A 6,025-nucleotide genomic window follows, 5' to 3' on the forward strand; every position below is an offset into this window, starting at 1 on the left:
GGAGAATCAACCAATGCTCTTCCTTAGGCCTTCTCTGGTGGTGCAACCATAAGTAGCTCCCTCTTATAACTGTATTTGACTGTCTTCCTTATCACACTGAGCCAATTCCTTATACTAAATTTCGATAGATAGATAGATAGATAGATAGATAGATAGATAGATAGATAGATAGATAGATGAATATCCTATTGGTTCTGCTTCTCTGCTTCTCCAAAGAATCCTGACTAATATAGTTATTAAAGACATGAATGATTTTTGCTTCTGCCTTTCTTTTCTCTGTTATGGAGGAAGAAACTTAAAATACTAAAATTCTTAGACTTCTTACCAATTAGAAGTGTCTTTGTGACCCAGTTTGAGCCAACGTATTTTAAGCTGAAGGCTTTAGGGCTACCGAAAAGATGTTTAAGATAAATATACTAGGTAGTGAGATCCTTCAGTCTTTTGCCCATCTCTCTGTTGCCTGGAACACAGATACAGTGCTTGCACGTGCAGCATCTGTCATGCAACCATGAGCTTGAAAGCCATACACTGAAAATGACAGAGTTGAAACATGGAAAGTACTTGGGCTGCTAGTGGCATAGTCGATTGGCATATAAACCTGGAATTACTTTCTTTGGGGCTTCTTTTTATCACAAAGCAAACACTTCAGCCAATATTAATTTTATTTCTTATTTTTTTTTTAATTTTTAAAAATTTTTTACGCCTACAGAACCTGGTCTTCCTAGGTGGTCTCCCATCCAAGTACTAACCAGGCCTGACCCTGCTTAGCTTCCAAGATCAGACAGGATTGGGCTTGTTCAGGGTGGCATGGCCATAGACTTATTTCTTATTTTTGGAAGTCACTTATATACCTGACCTATCTATGCATGGCACAAGTTTGATAATGTATGAAAAATGTTTAGCAGGCCATTGTGGCTTAATAAATCTAAAATACTGCAGAGGTTACCATGACCACAAATTATTTTATCATTCAAATATAGAGGGAGAAACAACTCTTAACCAGATCCAAGAGTTATGAGATGATGTCTGCTAATAAGAATCTACAGTTACCATATGCAGACATTCTATGTCCTGGACTTTACTCTCAGTCAGGGCAGGAAGTGGTTTTTTGTTTGTAAAGTAAAGCCCTTGATAGTCTGGCCTCCTACGCTGGCCCAGCCTCCTTGACAAAAACAGACCCTAGGTCTTCATGGATCAGAAGCCAATAGGCTGGTCCTGGAGATCTGGAGCTCTCAGGGAAATGCTTGGTGTCAGTGTGCATCCAAGGTCATCCAGAGGACCGAGTACTGTCTGGACAGCTTTTGGAGGAGTCTGTATAACATAAGGGATAGAGAGGATGAAGCAGTCTGCTGATTTAAAGCCAGGAATCAGGGGTGGGTTATAATGGTGCTTAAGCTTGGGGCTTTGGTCATAAGCATCAGAAATCAACCCTAACAAGTTTAAAAAGCATTTAATTTGAAGGCTTTGTGTTATCCAAAAACTATAGGATACATTTGGTTATTATTATTTTTTTAAATAACAAGTCCAATAAGAAGAATAAGGATAATAGTATTATAATCTGCGATTAATTTGACGAATTTCAACCTTTTTTTTCCCTTGCCACTTGTTCATGCCCCTAAGTTACCCATGTCCTGCAAGAGAGAACACGATTGGCCAAGTCGAGAGTAAGCAAACTTACCACTTGACCAAATAAGCATAGTGAAAAAATTGACCTGCGGGAGTTTGGTTTTCCACAGTCTCCTAGGAATCCAGTCAACTTCCTCATGGGAGGACTGGACTTCCTGAGTGACAACCTCAATGAGCCTGGGCACCATGCGAAGTAACAACCAGGAAGGGAACCTGCATGCAGTTTGGAAGGGGGAGCAGTGGGCAGCCCTGACAACACATTTTTGTCTCTGGTAAGTGCTAGTAAACATTTCTGTTCATACTTCTTTATGAGATATGTAACCTCTTTCTCTAGAGTATGTGCCAAGGAGTACAAATGCCGAATCATACAGTTTTTATTTAAATCTAATTTTATATTTAAATCTAATCATATGTTTAAAATCTAAAGCAGCCCTGCTGGACTGCCCTCTCTCTATGCCTATCCCAAGTTCTACTCCAAAAATACATGGAGTGAAACCTATTTTCACTCATCCTTGCCAGTACTTGGTCCTGTCATATTGTTTACTTTTACCCAATCTGATGCCTTCTAGACCTTTAAGGGTAAATTAACCCAGGGAAACAAAGCTTTGTGTCGTCTCCCATCAAAGAGATGGTGAGTGACAGGAGGAGATGAGCATCTGGAAAATGGGATATGAAGAAAAGCATCTTCCCCTAAAAACTCACATCATCTGAGGAAAGAAAGAGCAAATGCTAACTGACCCCCCGTCAAAGAGTAGACCAGGGGACAATGCACTGATGGCTTATTTCCATCTTGTTTTGATCTGTTACTACATAGGAGCTGATGTTGACCTCCTGATCAGTCACCTTCACTGGAAGGAAATCTGTGAACCCCACTCTGGCAGAGGCTACAAGGAAAAGAAAAGGAAGCAGAAGCCGTTTGCCCATTCGCATAGTCCCTGGCTCACAGAAATCACAAACTGGCAGCCCTTGAATCTAATTCAGGTCAAAGATGTATTTGATTTTACCAACAAAGTGTTTAAAGTTTTTAAAATAGTTTGTCCACAATGAAAACTCAGGACATTTTAGTTACTAATTCAAATTCCAGCTTCCTTTAAAAACAGGAAGACCTGGTATCGATGAGCGTGAATTTCTTGTCCAGTTTCCCAGAGTCTCCCTGTTTATTATATTCAAGCTGCCTCACTCTTTCCCATCACCTGGAGACATCACCTGGAGACATTTGACATTACAACCTCTTGTCTTACATTGCTGGCTTGGATGACTTTGGAGAGGTGGTATTAACCAGAGGAAAAGAACTGACAAGGACGCCAGTCAACTTGTATAACTATCAAATCAGAAACGTGTTAATGAGCCTGTTAAATGTCTTGCTTTCTTGACTTAGTCAATGTATGGAAATAATAGGTTTTCCGTAACAAGGCATCACAGTGGAAAAGAGAAAGATGGAAATCTTGTTTAAAATTATTACCAAAAAAATGATTTTTTTTTAATTGACTTATCTTTGGCTTTCTTGTTTGCTTAATTTTGAATTTCCCCTGACTCGCTATTTGCCACTGAAATGATAGAAATGTTTTAGGAGTGGAAGAATGAAAAATTTCCTCAAAGGCATATACCAGAGAGTAATGAAAATTAACAGATTTCACCTGCTAGCTGAGACTATCTCTTTGAAAGAATGTATGGTCAATGTGGAAATGTACATTATCAGTCATTTTTGTCTCTGTTGAGATAAATAAAGCTGTTTCATGATCCACTAGAGAGTATTAATGTACTCCTAGCATTATATCTCAGTGGCTTTTCTCTGCCTCATATAGAAGGGACTGCCTGTTACATATTCCTTCATATTTTATAGAAGAAAATAATAATCTTTCAATTGGTGATGGCTGGACACAATAAAGATCACAAACAATTAAGATTTAAAATCATATAAACTCCTAGTATTACAAGTAAAATGGGACTCTCTCTGATCACATGTCAGGATGGGTAACCGCCTTTTTTTTTTTTTTTAACATGAGTTCACTGTGGCTTTTCTGTTAGTTTTCCAAGCTAAACCTTGGTCATCTTCATCTCTTTGAGACAGGAGGAATTATCTTTTTAACAGAGTTTTCTGTATAGGTACGAGAGAAAGGAATTAGATAATTTGTATTATTCGGTATTTTGGTCACAAAAAAAAAACCCACTGAAAATCAGTAAAGAGAACTAGAAAAGATAATGACAATGATTTATAAAAAGGGATTCATAGTGGGTACCTGAAAGATCACTATGATGGAGGAAACCTGGTCAGCTGTAGAGGAAAAAGAGAAAAAAAAATGTACATATCCATCTATCTATCTATATTTATATATAACAGCTCTGTATATAGGCATATTACCACTTGCCTAGACAGGACTAAAAGATACCCAGTAGCCTTCCCTATTTGCTCAGGAAGGCTTCTTTTGTGACCCAAAGTATTTAATGTATATTCTCAAGTCCACACAGCTATTGACTAGCTGTTGGAGATTTGAATCCAGATCTATCTGATTCCAAAATTTAGAACTATTTCTTCTCACATCTAAAACAGTTTAAGTGATAACCATTCCTCAGTTAAGAATAATATCCTATATAGTCTTGGTTTGAAGAATAATATTGGCATTTTGGTAATTTATTCTTTATTCGTTTTCTGTTTATTTAAATCAGTATATTCAATTCATTTTCTTTGTATTTTTTATTTTATTTTTGAAGAAAAGACAACATTATCACTCAAAAATTCTCTCCCACTCTAATTACCAATTATCACATGACTAAGTTCAAAAGACTGTCTTGAAAGTTTGAAAATTGCCAGCTTTGGCTTTTCCTTTCAAGAGGTTTCCTGAAGAAGGTAAAAAATTATTCAAACAGCACAAGCTGGTAAGTGCTGTGGTTCCTCCCTTCCACATTCTTCAGATGGAGCTGGCTCTCACAATTAGTTACGCAGTGTGCAGGAATTTCACAAAAGTGACTGATAACACTGGGCTTTTATCCTTTTCAAAGATCATTTTACTCTTGTAATTGAAATCACTGATCCCAGCTCCCCAGCAAACATCTGCTGTTTATTGATATCACCATCAGACACTGCTCACTCTGCCGTGCCTGCGTCTGCATAGCCGCCTCCCAGAAGATGTTTATTTTGAAATGAGATGCTGGAAATACAGGCCTCATGGTGTAGGTCTGCTGAAACCTGCAAACTAGTTTGCTCTTTCCCTGTTCTCAAATGGACTCTCCTTATGCCTTCACCTGTTCATGGTTGAAGTATATTGGTTTATTATACTTAGAGAAAATACATACTAATGCGCTTAGTAAACAGCTTGAAAATAAATGTGCTTATCAGTCTTTTACAGAAAGCTAATGGGCATGTAATTTCTAATCTGAATAATTTATTTAGAAGGATGATTATGACAAGGTGGGTTGAGATGCAGCTACCATATGACCTTTGGTAAGGCTTCTTAGAGAACTGATACTTTTTAATGCATCCATAAACGTTGCTCCATTCAATTAGCAGCTCCTTGAATTATTGATCAAACACTTAGTGAAGTGTCTTGACATCTCGGTCATGTTGGAGGAGCCAAATTAGAGTGGTGTAATCAGAAGAACACTGGATAGAATATTTAACTAGTTGTGTGACCTTCAATAAGTCACTTGACCACACTGAGCCTCACTTTTCTTGTTGGTAAATAATGTATCTGCCCCATCCTGATTTTAAATTATTGTGATGCTTAAATTAGATAAACTATATGAAAATATACGATGAGCAGCTTATATAATATGTGTGTTTGAAATGACTCACTCTATCTTTTATTTTAACATCAAAATTCGGTAAAATAGAACCGGGCTCATGTTGCGAATTTGTAGCAAATTGATTATACATTTGTAGTAGGTATAACTACTACATTTTTATGGATATTTTGTATCTATAAATATGTAGATATTTATAGATTTTGAGTATCGAATTTGTGGACAAATTGTCTCATTCTATTTATTCTCGGTAAATTACCACTGAAAGAGCAATGTGTATTCTAAAACGATAAACCCTTATTTTTTGGGCTACATAAATGTCATAGGGTTTGGTGGAAAACGTCATTATTTTAGGATTGTTGGTCTTGAGTCTCACATTGGTTTATCATCTCAAGGGTGGAAACTGGTACGTTTTTCTTCTGCATCCAAAGCAACAAAATAGAACTTTTAATATGGAGGCTTAACATATATTTTGATTGTTTTATTGTCAGAGATAAAAATGAGAACATTTAAAACCATCTTTAGTTTTGTCAAATTTACTTAGAACTACCAAAGTTGCAGTCATAGTCTCGTATCAGATTTATATGGATACTAAAGACTGTGCTCATTTGCTTCTAAGCTACACACTTTTTTTTTTTTTTTTTTTTTTTTATATATA

General features: G+C 36.7%; 1 pseudogene; it reads right to left on the minus strand.

Annotated features, from left to right (window-relative positions):
- Positions 1–700: 700 nt before the first annotated feature.
- LOC120609898 (uncharacterized) lies at positions 701–819 on the minus strand (annotated as a pseudogene).
- Positions 820–6,025: the final 5,206 nt, after the last annotated feature.

Source organism: Pteropus medius, unplaced genomic scaffold (genome assembly GCF_902729225.1).
Source record: "Pteropus medius unplaced genomic scaffold, Ma_sr-lr_union100, whole genome shotgun sequence".
Lineage (NCBI taxonomy): Eukaryota > Metazoa > Chordata > Mammalia > Chiroptera > Pteropodidae > Pteropus > Pteropus medius.